The following is a 22014-nucleotide window of genomic DNA, read 5'->3' as shown; positions in this document are numbered from 1 at the left end:
TATACTGACAATGCTGCTAAGATGGCTTTCTGACCCTGGCATCATACTGATGATTTTAATGATCTGATAGTCTCCATATAGATCTGCTTTACAATTGAAATGAAAATGTATCTGCCCAATGAGCTGGGGTTTCTAGTGCACTGATCAGTGTACCCTGTCTGTGGACGCACTGCTGGCCACAATTTGCCACATTTTTTGTCTCTCAAGCTCCTGTGTTTGGAATCCAAGCCCCTCCCATGTAATACTCTCCTCCTGCCCTGGGAGGAACAAGGTCAAGTAGCTTTTGCTCTTTCCTGTGTAATTACCCTCAGGTGACTCCCTTTAGATTACGTTCGGGACTCCTTGATCAGATGTCAAACGTTTCTAAAATTCCTTTCCTTTTAGTAAGCCTCTGGGTTAGGTCATACCTCGGATAGCTGGCCTCATGTTTTATACTGAGGCCTCCTAAAATGATGTGGGGAATGAGCCCCAGATTGGACTTCATGGATTCCTGGGTCTTCCTCCCACTCTTCGCTCTCATCCCAATCCCACCTCCTCCTCTGGCCATTGCCCCTTTCCTCTGCTGTCCTTTATAACATGTTTATTTGAAATAGTTGAATGGATCCACTACTCCACATCCTCTCTTGAGCCTGTTCTTATCAGGTTTTGCTACCCAATGGTCCACGAAAAACTCTTTTTATCACTCAGCTATGGCTTCTGGCCATTTCTCAGTCCTCCCCTTGTTTGAAGTGTCTGCTCTTGACACAGTTGATTCTTCCATCCTCAATCCACATTCTTCACCTGGCTTCTAAGAAGTCACACTCTCCCGGTTCCCCACATAGCTTCTTAGCCACTCCTTAGTTAATCCTCTTTGCTTCCATTGTATGTAGGCAGCGTCAGTTCGCCCTTGCGTTCGCCATTGCTGTTCCCTCTGCTTTGCTGTCTTCCTTTAGAAGGGTGTGCAGTATTGGCCTCAGCAACCTGACATTCTTGCTCATGTCCCACTGTCTCACTGAGGCCTTCTTTGACTGTTTGTCTTGGTCACTCTCTCATCCCTGGGACACAATATTGGACACCTACCAACTTAAAGGTGGAGAGGTTTATCTTGGTTTACATTTTGTAGGGGTTTCAGTCCATAAATGGCTGGTTCCAGGGCCTCACAGCATGGCACAGGGGCCTGGTGGAGGACAGACGCTCATGGCATGGTGGACAGGAAGCAGAGAGAGAGAGAGAGAGAGATCAACGGAAGAGCCAGGGAGGGAGCTAAACCCTTCTGGGCCACACTTCCAGTACCCGCCTCTTCAGACCAGACCCCACCTCCTAACAGCAAGTCAGCTATGGCACCCCCCTAATCCAGTTGCATTCCAGAAGTCCCACCTGTGAGCACATGAGGCTCTGTGAGGACATCCGGACATAAACCCTAACACTGCCCTATTTAAAATCCCCACCCACCCCAACCCCATTTCCCTTTCCTCTTTCTCATCCTTCAGCACTCGTTACCATCTGAATTACTACGCAGTTTGATTACTTACTAGGATTTGACTCATCTCTGAAAGAGTTACCAAGTAAATTAACTTGCTAAATTAAGAGCCTGGGGAGGAAATCACTTTTTTCATTGACTTTAAATATATTATGTACACAGTCACACATGTTCACATTTCAGGCAAACTTAAATTGTGAGACTTTGAAATAGCAAAACATAAAATATTATTAAAGTCTAATTTATATATATTTAGAGTAATATTTATGTCCATAAATTGAAAACTAGTTTCTGAAGTATTACAGAATTTGGCAGGCCCATGCATGGAAACTGTACCACTTTAGATATTAAACAGAAATGTCTATTCCTTACAATGTCTAGTCTTCAGGAACATAACCTAAAATACAACCACTCTAAACTAGCTATTTAAAGTGGTTCTATTGGATAACATATTCCAGCTTAATTCTGGTTGCTGTGTGTAATTAAAGCTAAATAAAACTCATCACATTTCTTTCTGAAATTCTACAATTCAGAATCTAATTTAGACTTGTTTTCTTATCTAGTTCAAACCAGTATTATTATGCCAATACTGTAGGACTTCATGGATGGAGAGAAATTGTAAAGCTTTAGCTTTGTATCATTGAAAATTAAGTAAAAGAATAACTGTGGTTATTTATTATTTAGCATATCTCCAATAGGACATAGTTTACATGCTGTTCCTTCTGAAATTTAGTTTTTCTGGAATGTATCCTGTGTTTATCAGTAACATGTAAAAACTGCCTTTTATCATATGAATTTCACTTATTGATTTTTGGATGAATTTTTTATAAAGTTGAAATTTATCAAGTCCACAAGTGTTTATGGTATTACAGTATATAAAAGTTTGTTGTTTTATTTTATATTTTGCTTGGTATTATGCTTCTCAAACTGGTGTACCATGATCTCGGGGATATGTGGTAGTTGATCACAGAATACTTTGTAAGTTAGCTTGGTACATCATCCTGGAGTATTAATTTCACTTAGAGATTTAGGGAGGAAAACTTTGAAGTGTAGACTTCGATGAACTCTTATCACATGCATCTGCAAATCTGTTGAATTTGAGTTTTTAATAGATCTAATTGTATAATATTACCTAAAAATTTGGGATGTCAGAAATTCACCTTACATAGTGAGCAATTTTGGGAAGATTTTGAAGTTTGGGTTTTTGAAGGAACATGTTGGTATTCCCAAAATGAATAAGGTACATACTTCCAGGAAGACTGCTCCTGCCATGCTTAGACTCTCTTGCTGGTGCCACTGGCTAGATAAAGACATCTGCATCACAACCAGGCTGCCCATGTTGCTTTTTGAAAAGCTTTTGGTTTTCTTTGAGCCATCACTTTTTAACCTTTGGTTTCACCAGTGATGAGCAAGATCAAGTCAGCCTTTCAGTGTATGCAAAGAGGAGGGTGAAGGAAAGGAGAAGTTCCTAGGGCTCCATACCAGCCTTGGAGAAAAGCGTGGTAGAATCCTGGCACCTGTGCTCTGGCTGGGCAGGAGGCCGGGCTCATGCAGGGATTTTCTTATGGGGCAGCAGGGCCACATTCAGCGGGGACAGGGCTCAGCAGGGCTGTCCCGTGGTGCTCTTCAGGATTCCGACTTTGCTGGTGATGTCATGTGATGCAAAACATGCCCAGTCCTGCTCTCCAGTCAGAGAAGAGGTCCTGCACCGTCAAGACCAGAAAGCCAGAATTGGGAAGGAGGGCCATAAATGACGAGTAAATAAAAACGTCTTACTATCAGTTGTTCACCCTTGTGTATTTGTGCTTTTACCTCGTCTGGTTCAACATTCTTGGCATCAAGTAGAGTAATGTAATTTATGCCTCAGCCCTGTGACTATCTCAGTATGTGAGTGTGGGTCAAAGATCGCATATCTGAAGCAATTATCCCCTCTGAGAAAGGGGAATGCTAATAATACCACATTTTCAATGCGTATAAATGTACTTTGTGAACTTCAATTATCCCATTCAAGGTATGAAAAATTTAAAATATTTATTCTCTTTTCACTTTAAAAATATGCCCAGTAACTTAGTTTTGGTCCAGCCCAAGATACAATAGACATATTTCATTCCTTTCACTGAATATGGTTAAAAACTCTTGATATTCTAGAAAAAAGAAAACTAAGAAGACTCTGAGAGGTGGAGAGAAGAGGCCAGAGCAGCCAGGGCCCTTGATTTGAGCCTGAGAAACAAGGTGGCCGAGTTCTCTGGGCTGTTTCCACTTACGTATCCCAGACTGGACGCTAAAGAAACTGATGCCTCAGAAGTGTGATAGCAGAGAAAGAGGAATGGGAAGTCTTTCTCCCTTGCTTGGACGTAACAACTCCATCTTCCATCTGTATCGTCAGTTGAAGTCACATGGGGTCCTGGAGTCCACCACCATCCAGCAGTAACAAGGCCGATCCCAGCCTGCTGTGGGGTCAGTGAGCATAACAGGCTGCCCCCACCTTTCCCACCCAGCTGCTGTCCAAACTTGAAACCCCACCTCCATCCAGCAGGAATGAATCTTCTCCACAGATGGCAAGAGAGGCAGAGTGAGGACCCTGGATCAGTGTCTCAACAGTACTGAGGTGACCTGAAATTAATGAGGGGCACTGAAATTACCCAGTCTTAAGAACAGAAAAAAAATAGACTGAAAAAAAATGAGAAGTCCTTCAAGGACTTATGACAGTGGTAGCGAACCTATGACATGAGTGTTTTTCTTTTAAGACAAAAGATGTTAATGTACGAGTTGTTTTTTTTTAATGAAAACCTCAGTATTGAGGTTTAATTTGCAGTATTGGCACTTTGCAGTAAATAAGTTGGTTTTGGGGTGCAGTTTGGGCACTTGTCCCTAAAAGGTTCTCCGGCACTGACTCATGAGAGCTATACTAAAAGATCTAACATTTTTGTCATCAGACTCTTTAAAGGGAAAGAGTGTTGATTAGAGAAGTAATGGCTGAAAAATACCCAGATTTGGTAAAAGGCTTTCCAAGAAACAGAAGAACCTCTAATAGCATAAACCCAAAGAATTCACTCCAAGAAAAGTAAAAATCAGACTTCAGAAAACTAAAGACAAATTAGAAATCTGAAAGCCATGAGAGAAATGATACTTAGAGGGAAAAAAAATCACCTGAATTACAGTGAATTTCTCATCAGAAACTATGCAGTTTGGAAGGAAGTAACAGAATATTTTCAGTGCTGAAAGGAAAGAACTGTCAGCCCAGGACCCTCTATTCAGTATAATTATTCTTCAAAACTTAAGGGAAAATAAAAACATTTTCAGATAATGAAAACTAAGAGAAGCATACCTATCCTGAAAGAAGGTGTAAAAGAAAGTTCTTGGAAAAAAAAAGAAAAAAAGAAATATAAGAACATTAAGAAGGAAAAACAAAAGAAAGTAAAAATGTGGATCAATACATAAACTTTCCTTCTCTGTAGTTCTCTGAATTATGTATGACAATTGAAGCCAAAGAGATAGCATTGTCTGGCAATAAATACATTATAAATGGGGGCGGGTAAAGGGGCTTACAAGGAAGTTAGTTTTCAATATCACTCAAACTGATAAAATGTCAGTAGGGGGATCTTTGTGATGATAGAATAGTTCTGTATCTTGGATGCACTGGTGGTTACTGGAATACACATGATAAAATTGAACTTACACTCATACACACGGTCAATGTCATGTTCCTGGGGTTTGATAATGTACTATAGCTAGATAAGATGTGACCATTGGGAAACTGGTTGAAGGATATACAGAACCACTTTATATACTATTGCAGCTTCCTATAAACTTACACATATTTCAAAATAAAACATTAAGAAATAGTCTCAGATACAAACTTTCAGTGTTATTTGTTCTATGGTGTTCTTATATGCAGTAAATTAAGTCATCTAAATTATTAGACTAGAACTTTGCCCCGATGACCTCAGTTTCTATTTGAGATGCACCAAAGTGTGCCTACCAGTAAACATTTTATTTTTTTCCTTACGGTCAGTTTCAAGCAGAAAACACTGGTCGCCACCAAATTATACAAAAACTCATTGGGTCCCACAGATCCATTGGGTTTCCAGCCATGGTGGCCCTTCACCAGATATGGGGAGGACCTGTTCTTACCCCTGCATTTCCACTTGCTGCTACACCGAATTTTCCTTGGTTACACTGCATTTCTGACTTTTGTGATCTTGCTGTTACTCCTAAATTTAATCCTTTAAGTGTAACACTTTTTAAATTATGTCTTCAACTGAGACCATTACTGTGTTATTCAAAACAGAAACACTAACAGGTCACTTTAAACCCATGAGATTATACAACGCATGGCCTTACATCCTGCACCAAGATCTTACCAAAGGAAATAGCATTGTCGCTGCAGGTACAGTGAGGGAATTTGGAAAGAGCAATAGCAGTTGATTTAACCAATAGAGATTTAATTAATGATGCATGTTTTAAATGCAGATTTTAGTATTCCAGGTAGACAATGGTGTTTATATCTGAATGCCTCTTTTTAAGAATAATTGATGAAGAAATTGTTTGAAACCACTGTTCTTGCAATGATAATAAGTTAAAGCTGTGGATAATTCATTTGGTAACATGCTTATGGTAGGGGGCAAGGCCCAAGAACTGCATGAAACTATTTGACTGTGGCCGCTGTGAGTTTCTTCTCTGCTGAGTGTGTACATGTGATGAAAGTTCCTAGTTCAGTGGTAAGATAAGAAACAATGCTTGAACTGAAAAGTCCTTGTGTTTCCCTAATACAGTAAAAGAGACTGACCTGTAGGTCTGAGACGTACTCCCATAGCAAGAAGATCTGAATCTTAGCCTGGGGTCCTCAAAAAGCAGGTCCTGAGACTAGCATTCCATGAAAGTAGATGATTTTAAAGGAGAGACCAGGAAGCACCAGGAGGAGAGGGTGGAAATGAGAAAGGAAGGAAAAGAAGCCACTGCTGGTTCACTGCAAGGCCGGTTAGCACTGTGAGTGACGGGTCAGTCCCACGGGCACCCTCGGGAGACCACTGTGTAGGACCGAGCCTCCAGCGATCCTGCCCTAGGAATGAAGAGGCCTAGTGTCGAGCCACGTGTAATCATTGGCTGCAGGCTGCTTCCGGCGTGTTAACTCCGTGCCACGTGGAGCCTCACCTGGGCACGTGTTTAAACAGGCACCTGTGGTCCGGAAAAGTGTGTGGGCAGGAAACCACAGGTGCTGGCAGTGAGAAGCCATCAGCGTGGATGAGAACAGGAAGTCCTGAGTACACAGGGCCAGGCGCCACCTTGCGACTTCTGCTGCAATACACCCAGTTGCTCCCTGCAAAGTTCCTGGCTTCTCAGTGGTTTTCCTGACAACTAAGCAGGGTAAACAATGTCCAAAAGAAAGCCAAAAAAGTAATGTCATTTGTGCCTGCATCTTGTTATGAGGTTGGGTCCTCCAAAAGCTGTGATACCAGAAAAGAGAAGACAATGAATCTACACTGAGTAGGGGTGACAGCTCTCCTCAGTTCTTCCCAGTAGTTGGAAATTCACATACTTAGTCTTCTGTCCATTATTTTTTTTCTTTTCTTTTCTTTTTTGTGTTGCTGAGGATTGAACCCAAGGCCTCCTGCATACTAGGCAAGTGCTCTGCCAATGAGCTGTACCTCAAGCCCTGCCTATTCTTGAAGATAGTAGGAAACTCCTCTCATTTGTGATGAATTAAAAACACTACTTTAAAAAATATTGTTAGTCCTCAAACACACCAAGCATGTTCTAGACTCAGGGCCTTTGCACTTGCTACTCCCTCTGCCTCCCAAGTGAGCTCCTAGCAGGAAGGTATAAGCCAAGACGGCTCCTGCTTATAGGGTAGGCAGTAGCTGTTTTATCTAGACTCAAAATGTAGTGCTCCTCAAAATGTAGTCCCTGAACCAACAAGATGGACCTCACCGGGAACTCGTTAGAGATGCAGATCTTGGGCCCCACCCAGACCTGTGAATCTGAGTAGCCAGCCTTGGAAGCCCTGCAGGTGATTCTAATGCACCAGCCTAGGCATGAAGCTGAAAGGGACAGAAGACACCCATAGTATTTATCATTTGTGAAATCCTTCTCAGAGATCTGAAACATGCTCTAAACAACTTTGCAATTCTGAAATTGCTACTTGTTGGCTTATGATTTACATTTTACTTATTTCTAAAATAAAGCACCAGAACCTAAAGCCAGAGCTGGCTTCTCCTACATAAGACCCGTGTAGCAGGACAGAGCCTGTGCTCATCTTCACAGGACGATTACAATGTAATAGAGCAATCAGAAACTATTTGGGTTAAATTAGGAACTTTATTATTATTTTCCAGAAAGTTAAAGATTTTATCTAATGAAATAATTGTGGAAGCCAATGCATTAAGACCATGGACTTTGGAGCCCATACAAGCACAGTTCTGGTCCCAGCCATAATACTACCTGTGGCCTTGGGCGAGTTATTTAATCTTTCTGTGTATCAAATTTTTACGTTTAAATGGGGGAAATGATACTGTAATATCTACCTCATTTGCCACAACAACTAAATGAAATATACATGCAAACCAGTGCCTACCACATGGTACATGCTTGGCAAATATTAGCTTTTGTCCATTTTTGGCTCCCCAACGACATTATTATAGATTAATAATTGATTATTCCAACTCAAGATTTTACCAAGCTATCAATATTTTTATTTATGGATTTTTTCCCTTTGATAGTTTTTAAATTTGGTTTCTCCTGAGGCATAAATTTGCATTTCTATCTCATATCTCTATTTTAAGAAGAGGTATTCAAAGACACTTCTGGTTACTGTTACTCACCTTAGTATCTTCCCAAAGAGTGATATATGAAGAAAGCAAACAGAATGCCAGAACTTCTGGAAGATCCTTCGTACACAAATGTATACTGATTGATTACAACTGGCACGACTTTTTTTTATAGTGTTTGAATTTATAATTGACTAGCAGAAGCACAACTATACTTAAAATATGTTGTTTAAATTGTTGGGGCAAAGACAGCAATAAATTTATCGCTTTGTCACTTATAGATCTAAGTATCTTCATTTGAAATTCTTGGAGCAGAGCTTATTTAGAAGAATTTCTGTAATTCTCAGTGAATTTGGGCTTAACTTTTATGCTTTGTTATGTATTTTTGGTCAGAATTTTTAGTGTACTTCTTGCTAAAAAGCATGATCAGGTCTATTTATTATTCAATAACACAGAGAATACATTTCCTTTTTTGTAGCACTGTGACAATTTCAGAGCACTTTGTATATATTATCTCAGTTAACTTGTACAACAATTCCATGGATTGATACGTATAGTTTCTCTCATTTTAGTTGAGAAAATCAGGGCTCTGAGCATTTAATTGCCTTTTGCAAGGTCACACATTAATTAGGTTGTAGATCTGAGACTAGAATAGATCTTCCTTTCACAGTGTTTTGATCACTTAAATTGCTTTATCACACTCAGCATTTATGTGCTTCCTTCAATTTCACTGAATTGCTCTTGCTAAATTCACCAATGCTGTTCATGTCACTGAATCAGTGGACATTTTTAGTCCTCCTCCTACTTGCCTTTCGGCAGCATCCAACAGAGTTAACTCTTTCCTTCTGGCTGTTAGGAACAGGAAAAATGGAGATGTTTGTTTCGTTGGCTTGGTTGGTGGCAGAGAGGCGTAGGAGGTGGAAGGCAACTTTCCCTTTTACTTCCGGCCCTGGATTTTTTATTCCTGCACACCAGATGTCTATGGTCTCTGTTGGTCCCTTAGCTTGCCCATGCTGTGTCCAATTTCCACATGCTCCACATGACATTTCTTCCTTTTGTCCATAAAATGTGTTAACTATTCTTAGTAATTAGATCAGATAAATTGAACTTTATTCACCTTTTATTCAGTTAATATTTATTGAGTACTAATTATATATCAGGCACACAAGTAAATCTTATCTTCTTTAGGGGAATTGGAATTATAAAAACAAAGGCCTCGTTTAGCAAGATCAGTCCAAGACAGATGGCAATTCAGGCATGATGACACACTGAAGTGAACGCTATTAAGCTATCGGAGAAAACATTTGGGGCCAGGGACCTCTTATGTCCTCTCTGTGTCTGCCATCCTCACAGCTTCTGATGAGGAAAAACTGTCTCACCCGTAGTTCCATTCCAGTGGGAACCATGTGTGACCCTGTGACCTTGTCCACTGCATCGGTGGCTGATGAGATCACAACAAGAGTGAGTCAAGGGCAGACTATAAAGGCGCCTGGGGCTTAGGAAGTGGCTCAGGGCTAGATGCATCCTGAGTCAGTCTTGGCAAAGGAGTGAAGGGAGAATCTGGACAAAGCAGGCTGCTGGCAGCAGGAGGAGAAGCTGAAAGGCTGTCAGGTTGAGAAGGAGCAGAAGCATCCAGAGAGATCACTGTGGGCTAGAAGGGGTGACAGTTCTGAGTCAGGAGAAACTCTGACCTAGATGGAGATAAACAAGGAGACGGTCTGAAGCAATCCAGAGCCCTGGTGGGAATGACTGTTTCCGCATCCCTCGTAGTCTTTGTCTTAGGCACCTTCCTCATCTCCGGGACACAATAACTGATACCCACAATTTAAAGATGGCAAGGCTTTTTTGGCTCATGGTTTGGAGAGGTTTCAGTCAGAGTTCGGCTGGCTCCAAGGTAGAGCGGCCTGGCAGAGGGGCTTGGTGGAGGAGAAGCTGCTCGTGGCCTGGCATGCAGGAAGCAGAACATCAAGGGAGGAGCTGGGAAGGAGATACAGACTTCTCAGGCTATGCCAGCAGTGCCCCTGCGTCCTCCTCTGACCAGGCCCCATCTCCTAACTGCTGTCAGCTCTAAGCCCCATGATCCAGTCACCTTCCAGAGGTCCCACTTGTGATCACAGGAGGCTTTAGGGGGACATCTAGTTATAAACCATGAGAATCTTAATTTCCATCCTTCTCATCGGCTTTAAATCTATTCATTACACCAAATGCATCTAATTATATCAGGATCATATGTTCTATATACACAGTATGTACTTTGTTTACATCAAATATTGGCCCAAATAAGGATTTAGATGTTTTTGAGTTCTGATTGTATATCCAAAAGCAAAGTGATAGTTGTGTAAATCAAGTCTAATGATTGAATCAAATGAGTTTATTGAGCCTTGTTCTCTAGTGTGAGGTGCACAGGTAAAGCTATCCGGTCACCTCTCTGCCCAAAGCCCTTCAGTGGATCCCCATTTTATGTAGAAAAACAGTTCAGCTCTGTATGAAAGGAAGTTTCTTAACAAGACCATCAGCTCAAATATACTGAAATTTACGTCTGGGAATAATGTCTCAGAAATTTGTCTCAGTGTTGTCGCAGAGTATAAAATTGTCTTAGCAACTCCAGCAATAGTGGTGTCAACAGAAAGCACATTCTCAAAATGAAAAGTTACCTAAATGCCCTGTGATCTTGTATTTGTCAGCAGTGACTGACTTTACTTTCTGTTATATCGATTGAAAATGGAGCTGTGGAAAATATACATTTTGATGATCTGTTGAATGAATATGTAGGAAAACGGTCAGAATATTTGCATGATCAATCAAGGTATAGTAATAAAATATTGTTGTTTTTGTACAATATAAAATTATAACACCAATATGTATTTTTGCAATATGGAAGTTCATCATACTCGTATAAATACAGTACTAAAATATTTTTCAAGGGAAAAAGGGTGTTTTTCTCTGCTGTTCGAACCAGGGGCCTTGCATTTTTTTTTTTTTTTTTTTTGGTACCAGGGATCGAACTTGGGTCCTTGCACTTTCAAGGCTGGTGACGGAACCACTGAGCTAAATTCCCGGGCCTTGTAGCCAACTCTGCCGAGGTTTTCCATGATCTGTTTATCTCTTACAAACAAAAGGGGCTTTACTTTAAAGCCCATCCCCCCTTTACTTATTCTGCCTCAGATTTTAACATTCCAGACACCTCCAGCTTCATGGGTTTTGCTTTGGATATTTTCTCGGCCTGGATTGCTTCACCTCTAATATCCACATAGCTCACACTGTCACCTCTTTCAGATCATGGCTCGAACATCACCTTCTAGTTGACCAACCTCGTTCAAACTGCAGTACATTGCTCTCCCCCACCACCGCAGCACTCCCGATCCCCCCACCTTATTCTACATATTTCCCATGTACTTATCACCTTCTGAGGCTTGACTGACTCATGTACTCTGTCTGTTGTATATTATCGACTATTATGGCAGTTTCTCTACTATTATGTCGGCTTCACATGGATAGGGCTCTTTTTTCTGTTTTGTTCACTGCTGATTTCTGAGCACCTGCAATAATGCCAGCCCATAATAGATGCCCAGCGACTATCTATGAAATGAATGAAGTCTGAAACTCTTAGATAGACATGCAGTTGTTATGTGAGCCCACATTATTCACATAACTGCAAGGTGCTTTCCCTTGTTGTACAGTAGGCAAGTTATATTCTTGATTCTTCAGATTGTTTATAGCTAATGCTTTTATGTTTCCATCCATTTTAATTAATGAAAATTCCCCATTATAAGCCATATGTTCAATGCATGCTAATTAAACATTGTACTTCATATAATTGTAGCGTATTAGGAGGCATAAAAGGCTTTCAGAATGCTAAAAGCTTTTATAAAAGCTAAAACCAATGAAATAAAAACAGAAAACCTTCCTGGCTTAGTTCTTTAGTTGCTTATTAAGAATATTTACCTCCTTGAGATTCTATTTTGCCTCAGTCTAAATGATAACAGAAATACAGTATGTTTACACTTTACCTAATTGTCTTAGGGAATATTCTTTTTCATAAAATATCCTTCATGCATGGCTCTCTCTAATATTGTATATCCAAAAGCAAAATGATAGTTGTGTAAATCAAGTTTAATCATTTAATCTAATGAATTTATTGAGCTTGATCCTCTAGTGTAGACTAACTTGTGTTCACTTTCAAGCAGTAGAATCTTTGACAATCAATATTCTTTTTTCCCATTTAAGTTGACTTTTTCAAAAGAACCAAGTTTTCTTCTAACTGAGACAAAATTCAGGATTATTGTTGCAACTGGGAATTATCCTTTTTTTAAAAAAAGCAGACTTGTTACATGATACTTCAGAGACAGAATTACTTCTGTAATCGAGGAAATTGTATTGACAGCTGTTGTGCTCTGCTCATGTCTGGTAGAGGGAGTATTTATGTCGGGACAACATAATCTGGATTTCCCAAGGAGCCACCGAATTAATGAATTGCTTAAGTAGCACACCAAAGCTATTTTTTAAGTGTAGAAATGATATAAAAATTTGATTAGTGTCTTTCAGAGTAATTAGAAGGATGAAAATCATGGCAATAATGTCCTACCTGCATTCAATGAAGGGATGGCTCCAAAGACTTCCTAGTTTCAATGTGATATTAATATGATGTAAATAATATTATGTGAATCAGAATTTTAGGGTACTAAGAAAATATTAAGACAGATACTAACAAGTTTCAATTCTGTAGCAGCCCAGCCTGTTTTTATCCTTATTCTTCCAGTGAACTTTCCAGGTCACATGGAAAAATGACCTGTCTCATATTAGTTCACAGAAGATGCTCGATGACAAGAGACAGAAACTCACCACAAAGCAAAGAAAAGGGAATTTATGTTTTTACTTGGCTGGAAAATCTAAACATGTGTTTATTTCAGTTTCAGTCTCTTCCATGAGATTGATGGCTCTAGGTTCACAGGCTTGTGGTACCATGACTCTTAAAACAGGACACCACTGTCCTACTAGCTGTGCAGAAAAATCTGTGCAGGCATTCTGGAGTCACTTGCTGTCTTAATCACTTTTCTCGTCGCTGAGACAAAATACCCGACACCCGCAAGTTAGGGAAGGAAAAGTTCATTTAACTCACAGTTTATAGAGATTTCAGTCCGTAGTTGGCTGGTTCCAAGGTGGGGTGGCATGGCAGAGGGACATCACAGAGGAGAAACAAGTCCATGGCGAGCAGGCAGGAGACAGGGAAGCAGCAAGCAACAGCAGCAGCAGCAAGCAGCAGCAGCAAGCCTGCCTTTATATTTCATCCAGGCTACACACCCTTTGGGTAGTGCCATCCACACCCAGTGTGGATAAACAATCCGAGCATCACACTCTAGATCTGAAAAGACCCACCTACGAGTGTATGAGGCTTTGGGGGGACATGTAGACACAAGCCATAACACTTGCCTATCTCCAAACCAATCATGGTCCCTAGAGGATGAATGGCTCTGACACCCTTGGCCTCTCTAACCTGGCTCACCCCCACCTGCACCACTGGAGACAGGGAGAGGTTTCACCAGAGTACAGGAAGCTAGTGACCAGAGAAGAGGGGTAAGAAAACAAGTGGGATGGATAAAGCTGTCTTGGATTAATAGGCTAAGTAAATGAAGCCACATCAACTAGAAAATGACTCAGAGTTGAAGACTTCTAGGGATGATTATCAAAAATAAAGAACAAAAACAAAAGCAAGCCTTGTTCGCATTTTGACTGTTCCCTTTTGAGGTGTCTGAAATTCATTCATCTACTCAACTATGGGAGGTTTATAGTCATTATATTTTGGGTTGATTGTAGTTGTAAATTCCATGTACTAGATTGCTACTATGTGTTAAGCTTTAAACACTTTGAGATATTTTGCATATACGTGTATCTCATATATTCTGATTGTGTCAGTGAGGTTCATCTGTGAGTAGCACAAAAATTTAAGATAATGGTGGCTTAATGTATTATCTCACATGAAGGACCCTGGAGGTCAGCATCCTAGGCTGAGTTGGCAGCTCCATGACCACCATGGACACATGTTCCTCTCCCGTGTCCACCATCCCTACCCTAGAGCATTGCCTTGTGATGTGACGGTTGCTTAAGCAACTCCAGTCCAAACATGTGCTTTCTTGGCCTCAGCAAAGGGGAGAGAAGAAGGTTGTTGCCCTTCCTTTACAAAGAGGATGATTAGTGTTCCTATACACGTTTCCACGAAGGTCCTATTGGCCATAACCTAGTCACATGGCCATGCCAACTAAGTGAGGCAGGGAATTGTAATTTTTTCAGTTCTTTAGTAACCAAACTACAGTGTGCCCAGCTAAAATCTGTGGTTTGGCTTCGAAGGAAGAAGGAGAAAATGACTTTTGGGAAGCAACCAGGAGTCTCTGCTCCTCACTGTATCTTGTAAGATGTATAACAAACATTGATTATGGAGCTGGAAGACCATGTGTCCTGAGTTAGGAAAGTCTTAAAATCTCTAGATTTGTGCTAGTTTGATGCCCTTAACAGCTTTCTTTCTCCCATCTCTAGACCTCATGCTGTTAAACATGTGCTAAAGATTTTATAATAGTCCTGATTCATCACAGTCCTGATGGCCCTGCCATATGAATATGTGCATCTGGGCAGCAAGGCTATGTATGACCACTGCTTTCCCATGCACCCTGCCACTGTCACCTCAGTGACCAACTCTTCCCTACTTGCATGTGGAGGTGGAGTTGTTTGCATTGGTTATCCCTTTGATGCTGAGAGGTACTTCATTTCTGTCCTAACTAGCTGGTGCATTGCCATATCACTTTTAAAAGTGAGATTTAACATATTAAGTACAGTACACTCTTCTCTCATGAAAAATGCCAAGTATAGCTCTTCTTTTTCATTTAATGTATTATAGATCCCTTAAAGAACAGTAAGAGTACATTAATGTTGTATACTTACTAGTCTTGAATGGAGATATTAAAGTGTATATAGGGTGACATTACTTCCTTTAGAGATTACAGGATAAAATGAGTAACCAATAGAGGTTCAGAAATACCCCAGTAATATAATCATTCCTCTTTGTGAGCCATATAAAACCACAGCATTATTTGAGCTGGAAACATGTTCAGATATGTTTAAGGCCTCATCATGATAAGACATGAAACACAATTTTAGCATATTAAAAATGTTTTTGCCAATTTACCTGCAGGTATCAGCCTCTCCAGGATTAAAAGTATAGGCTAAAATAAGTGCGTGAGAAGCCTTCTTAATAAAATTCTTCTTGAGCATGATTCTGAATGATCTTTTACAGGGCCCATGAAGGAACCCCAAATGCATAGTGTTTCCATGTAGACATCGCATCCTGTTAAAGAAAGAATGGTGACTATTACTCTGGGGAAAGTTAGGTGATTTAAACAAGTTAAGCATAAAAATAAGCATTTTATTTAGTTTTACTTTGTCTTTTGCTCTACTAAAGATACTGAAGAGAGAAGTGAGAACCATGGGGTTGGGGGTGGGTCTTCTTAATTCATCTGGTACCAGGTTGAGGTGTTCTGAGAAAAATAATTTATCACTTTTCTTTTCCAAGCAAGGAATTTGTTGGAGGAATCTTAAGGAATCAATGTTTTTATGTGGAGTGATATCTACTAGATTGGTGTAGTTAATTAATCTAGGTTAGCCTCATTTCTTGATTTATGTAATAGAAATTCAGCCTGTGCCCTGTTAAATTGGCCACAGTGTTACACAATGACTGTAAGGAGTGACAATTCCTATTTCATTTTCTGTCACAGTCCTCCAGGACTGGATCAGCCCAGCAAGTGCAAGGTTCCAAATGCCTTCAGGATGATGCCTGTGTGGATAAATAGTATTTTCCCCCTAAGTGGCATATTTTAAATTGTGACACATTTTATTGTCCCATTTAATGCTTCAAACAACTTTTCTCTCAAAGCATTTTACTAATGCAAACATTTTTTTCCTAAAAATGTAAATAGTTGTTTTCTTTCTTATTAATGGAATTACAACCAAGTTGTCTTTGTAAGATTGTTTCTTATATGGCTGCAGTAAAGTGTATTGTTCCATTGTCAGACATAGAAATTCTAATGATGTACAAAATTAGGTAGCCAGAAACACTAAGACATTCATATAGGAAAAGTGGAATCACAGAAGCTTTGGGTTGAAAGGAACTTCAAAGGTGTTTGCCTAGCCCCAGAGAGTAGCATTTATAAAAGTGAGCAGAAGATTTTCTATATTCACTTGCTTTTAGCCTCAATTTAATTCCACTCTGAGGCTTTCTGATACGGACTTTATCAAGAAAGACGACCAGAAGGAAGCCCTCCCCTTCTTGCTGTCTTGCTGGACGCACCTTTTTTCTTACCTTCTCTTCCTTTCCTTTTCTCTCCAAAGTACCCACTTCCTTTGCCACTAAGGCTTTTAAAATCTCAGGCTCAGTTTGCCTCTTTCAGAAATGTCTCTCCTAACTCACTTCCCACCTAAGGTTGCCAGATTAGTAAATGAAAATATAGGACACCCAGTTAAATTTGAATTTCAGATAAACAATGAATGAGTTTTTAGAATAATTACATCACAAATGTTGCTTAGGTCATACTTGTAGAGAAAACGTCTTTGTTGTTTATCTGAAATTCAAACTGAAGTGGGAACCTGTGTTTTATCTGACAACTCCACTTCCAGACCTCATCCCTGTGATCCCATCACTGAAGTTCACACTTCCATCTGTAGCTGGAACTGCAGAGTCAGACCTCCTCTTTTCTTTTGCTGGCTTCTGTGCCTAGCTGCAGTCCCCCAACTGCCACTCCGTAGCTTTCTCCCACCAGTGGCCAGCAGAGCTACTTTGGCTCCTCTTCCACCCCTGGCCTTTGCATCTAGTCTATAACGTGTCCTTGACAGTCCGACTTTCCCTCCTTCCCTCCTGCTCCCCCTTTCTCCTTTCTGCCCATTCCCACAGAGCCCTCTTTCAGCTCCTTGATCCCAAGTTCCCTGCCCCCCACTGGCCCTGCTGGCCTCCTGCTCTGGGCTGTTCTGAGTTACTGTACCAGGTTTCTTCTTTCTCAGCAGAAACTCTTCCATGACTTCCTGTCTTCCACAGAAGGAAAGGCGAGTCCCTGTTCAAGCCCTCAGGTGCCAGACTCCCTGGAACTGGCTTCTGCCTCTCTGTCTAGCAGCCTGCACACCCTGCTCCTTCAGATTCACTCACTCTTTCACTGTAAAATAATATCAAAATCTGCCTCAGAGATGTTTTAAATTATGCAGTCATTTGGCGTACAGATGAAAAGGAAGCATTATCTTAGCTTTTATCACTACATTAGTAAGTGTCACATTATAAAGTTTATCCTAATAAAAATTTAATGATATTCTAATTATATATACAAAGAAATGTTTTGCTTTTTCTCCACTTAACAAATGACACACACACTCTCTTTGAATTAATTAAGTAATAAAAATGTGGATTATTAATAAATTTTAAATGGCACCAAGCATTATGTTTGGTTTTGGGACCAAATGTATATGGAAATGTGTATTATCAGTAAACTCTATGATAGCAGGATTTCCTGACCTAATGTTTAATTCTTGCATTTTGCATTTAAAAATTAACTAATGTATTTCTATACTTTTTACTTTACATTTCTAAGCTCCAGGTTGCTATTCTGAGGCATTTTTTCAGTGAATGTATTTTAGAATCAGATAGTCTTTATTCATAGCAAATGAAAAGCCAGATTGTGTCTAGTCCTCCACTTCCTCCTGAGGATCCTGCCTGTGTTCTATTGTGGAAACCAGGGCTTTGGGAACTGAGTTTCTGAGGTGAACCTCGTAACACTTGTCTTTATGGGTTTGGCTTGGAATCAAAGTACTGTAGCAGCTTCTTGGGAAATCTGAGAAAGGCTACCACTGGTCCCGGTAATGCTTCTTTTCTCATTCTTTTCTCCTGGGCCTTAATAAATTGAATAAATGATGAGTTCCTGGTCCCTGGTTTGTATCTAGAAAAATGAAAATTGGGTTATATTAATTGAGAATGTCTATCTAGGCGATTTCGTCTTTACAGGTGGCACCGATCCCTGTGCTGTAATTAGTCACAGTGATGCCCACGTTAAGATGCTGCACCCTTCAGATGGGTTTCTCCATGTCTGCCGCAGTTCTCCTGTCTCCTTCTCCCTGCTTTCTGTCCTCACAGGCTGGCCTGAGTGAGCCATCATCCAGCTCCCTGCACCCTGGATTCTAGAGGCTTTGGCCAATGGAGAACCTAAGCAGGTAATCGGAGGAGAGGACAGTGGTCTTCTCCCTGCAGGGTCTCTGGTTGGCTGGTTTTTTTGGACTGACGATCAATTTCCTTCTCAAAGCAGCCTACTCTGTATAACTTTCTCTCTCCTGAATTTGAGTAACCTTTTCTTCCCTTGCACTTTCAGGCCTACTGGTGGCAATCGGTTTACTACTGTTAACCCAAGATTTCAGCACTGTTCCTGTTGGTCCCCTTTATGCTGATACATCTTCGTAAAAAGGCCCTCCATGAATGGAGTGTTCTATCCATTTCCTGTTGGGACCTTTGTTGATATAGTGCTTTTCCTGGAGTAACTAATTTCATCTCGTGAATTAGAAATAGTATTCCCATTCTATGAGAAAGGAAAGGAAAGCAAGCCAACATTGTTTGGCCTGCAAAAGCTGCTGGCTAATATGTGGCAGAACCAGGATTTAAGCCTAGAAAGTCTGGCTCCAGCCTGCATCATTGTGACCACCATGCTATACCCTGGTATGATAATACGAGCAATAAGTGATTTCATTGTTGTTTGGGGAATATTCATACTCAAAAGATATATTAAAATTAATCATGTTGATGACAGATAAGGGTTGATCAACCAAATTATTATCTTTCCTCACCTAGCACTTTCATCTGCATACTTCAAAAGATGTTGATTTTTTTTTCTACCACCCAGGAAACAAAGGAATGATATTCTTTGATGTTAAGGAACAAGGTGTTCAATTTTTACTTATTACCCTCAGCCCTATTAGAGAACAATTCTTTGCTCTAAGTACTTTCTAAACTCTCCACAGCTCAAATTTAGTTTCTTCCTTGTTTTGAGCACCAGGATTAGAGTTAGTATTCATTTCTCACAATGACCTAGTTTTTACATAATTCTGCTCCTGTCCATTCATTCGCAGAAGTAACGTAGTCATCCTTTCGTTGTTCACTTCGCACTGGGGGCTGTGTCCCTTCTGCCCTGCCCCCTACAGACCCCTCATTATTCATTGTTCATTGTCCTCCATATTCACCCATGGCGTATGTAACCTGTCACATTTTCCGTCCTCGCCCTTGTGTGTGGCGTGTCTATCGAATGCAGCTGCGGTGTGTTGATTCTGGACTCTTGCTATCCTTGGTTGCTACACTAGGCTGCTCCTGGATGACTTATTTGGCAGTAGAAATCTTTTCCAACACAGCAGTTTCTTAAAGGATAGCTTCATTTCTTCGTGCTAAAATACTGAAAATAAAGAAACAGCCCTGTTAACAGTCCCTCGGGGAGCTTCAGGTCATTAAAGTGGCACAGAGTGATAGCCTATAATTATGCTGGCCCTGGGTATACATGGACTTTAAAAGTGCAGTTGATTTTTTTTTTTTAGGAGCTCAAATAAGAAAAACACAGTTATGACTCAGGTGTTCTTGTTAAAGATAGCACATTTGAAGGCGGGGCTGTTTATAGCTTGGTTTTGGGTAGTTATTCTGTAGTGAAGTTCCTGTTCTTGACAAATTTGCTCTGCAGTCATTTTTCCTAACGTGGGTGGCTAGGTTATGGGAGAAGGCCAGGGTTTCTCTGCAGTTCGCACTTGTTTTCTGAAAGCCCATTTGGTATTACTGTGGGCTAAAGCTCCCAAACTAGGACGTTTGCCCAGAAATTCAAATCCGTGAGCACAAGAAATCTTATCTGTCTTCTCGGACAACTTACCTTGCTGCTGTGTTTCAGATTTATTCTGATGTAATCTATAGTTTTAAGACCATAAGAGAAAGCTGCTTATTAAAAGTTCTCTGTTTTACCAGAGTTGTATACTAAGCATTTTTTTCCACAAATGTCTTTTTGTAAGCACAGACTATATTTTAAAGTTTATTTTCAAAGGTTTGCTTAAAGAGGGAAATTTGGGTTGCATCTATTTTTCAGGGCAAATTGCCAAAAAAGAATCCATGAGGTGATATCTTTTGTTTAAAAATAACTACATTTAATGTCCTTTGAGACCCAGACAGATCTATTTAGCCAAACCCCTCATAAAATATGGTTTATTCCATTGTCCTAGCAAAGATTTAAGAATAAGATGCCATGTTGAGCTATTTTGTTTATTTTTATCAAAAGGCTCTTTCATCTGTCTTCCAAATATGAAAGGATATTTAAGTACAGAGATATTTTAAAATCCAACCCTTATTACAAAAGAACAAAATTTCAAAAAATAGTCCCTAAAAATCAATCAAAAGAAAAATAGACCTATGCAGCAGATTTTTGCTTTGCCTTCATTAAAAACATCAATATCTGTGAGTTTAATTTGCAGCAAATGAAGAGTAAGTACAAAGAATGCCCAAACAGAAGAGAAAAGTAGGAGAAATATTTCTAGATACTTGAAAAAAATGGAAGGAGCTCTGACTATTCAGCCTCCATAGCTGCCATTAGTTCTCTGTGCTGGCAACTGCTGTGTCCCTCCTGGGATTAGATCCATGGTCCGGAAACACTGCTAATCTTCTACCTCTTTCCCTGCCATATACTCAGCAAAACCCCTTCTCTGCTTAAACCTGATCATCCACCGTATCTCCAAATGGACTGCTGAGTAGCTCTGAAGGAAAACTGTGCTGGCTGAACTCGTAGAAGTCCACATCTAGTGGCCATTTAGGGTTCCCATACAGTCCGAAAATGCTTCTCTCGTGTGCTCACTTTCTCACTCTCACCCACTTTAATTCGTCTCGAGCTTTCCACATTCCCTTCCCTTTCTCTCCCTCATCTGCCTCACATTTCACAGAGTAACTAGACCCATTTGGCCAACCACTGCCTCCTGCGACCACCAAATCAGCCCACCTGTGTCTGTACCTGGTTGCGGCTCCCTTTCCATGACACTGGTCAGAGCTCTCTTTCCTGTCTCCAGCCAGTTTGCCCCTATTTCTTAAGTCTTTCTTGCCTTCTCTAATATATTGGACTTTCAGTTTTCTTCTCACTGATTTTTCCAAACCGATAGGATTATTCTCATCAGTAAGATATTCTATCTCTTGTCTTAAAATAAAACAATGTCCTTTATTTACTCACATGCCTTCCAGCTGTTTTCCATTTCTGTGCTCTTTTCCAGAAAAACAGTATTTTTTGACCCTGTCTGGTTGGACTCCGTCTTCTCTGTCCACCTTCTTGTCAAGGTCACAAATGACCTCTATGTTGTCAAAAACAGTGGTCACATGTCTGTTATCGTCTCACTCGATCTTTAAGAAGACAAGGCGAATTTCTTCCTCCTCTTGGAAACATTCTTACTCTTGCTTTCCTAACCTGACCCTTGGTGGTTATGGAAGTGTCCCCACCCAAGGTTCCCTTCACTAGAATCTGCTGCAAGACAGTAGCTGACTCTGGGAGACTTCAGCTGCAGTCCTTAGGTCCAGCATAGTAGGAACACAGTCTAGCCTTCCTTGGTTTGTATCCAGAGGAAGACTGAGCATCACAAGGGCACTAGAACTGGGACGTACTCTCACTACCTGAGATCCCACCATTGGGCAGTGTTGGATTGGAGCTTCCCTTTGGTTAGTTAAGTCTTTCTTAGAACTGAGCTATGTTCTGAGGCTCTTCCTATCCA

At 40.5% G+C, this 22014-nt stretch overlaps 1 protein-coding gene and 1 long non-coding RNA gene across 7 annotated transcripts in view; one reads left to right on the top strand and one right to left on the bottom strand.

Annotated features, from left to right (window-relative positions):
- Kif6 (kinesin family member 6) overlaps positions 1–22014 on the top strand; it is a 319165-nt gene that overhangs the window by 9822 nt on the left and 287329 nt on the right. The window lies entirely within an intron of this gene.
- On the bottom strand, positions 1457–21799 carry LOC110349610 (uncharacterized). Its single transcript, XR_002395689.2, has 4 exons — positions 21483–21799; positions 15404–15562; positions 6249–10203; positions 1457–4072 (listed from the first exon to the last, which is right to left on the bottom strand). It is a non-coding gene; the product is annotated as an uncharacterized LOC110349610 (long non-coding RNA).

The sequence above is a fragment of the Heterocephalus glaber genome, unplaced genomic scaffold, assembly GCF_053883595.1.
Source record: "Heterocephalus glaber isolate CG9 unplaced genomic scaffold, H.glaber_assembly_v1.0 deba00001497, whole genome shotgun sequence".
Taxonomy (NCBI): Eukaryota; Metazoa; Chordata; class Mammalia; order Rodentia; family Bathyergidae; genus Heterocephalus; species Heterocephalus glaber.
The sequence above is the reverse complement of the archived record's forward strand: the minus strand, read 5'-3'. Positions and strand labels throughout refer to the sequence as shown.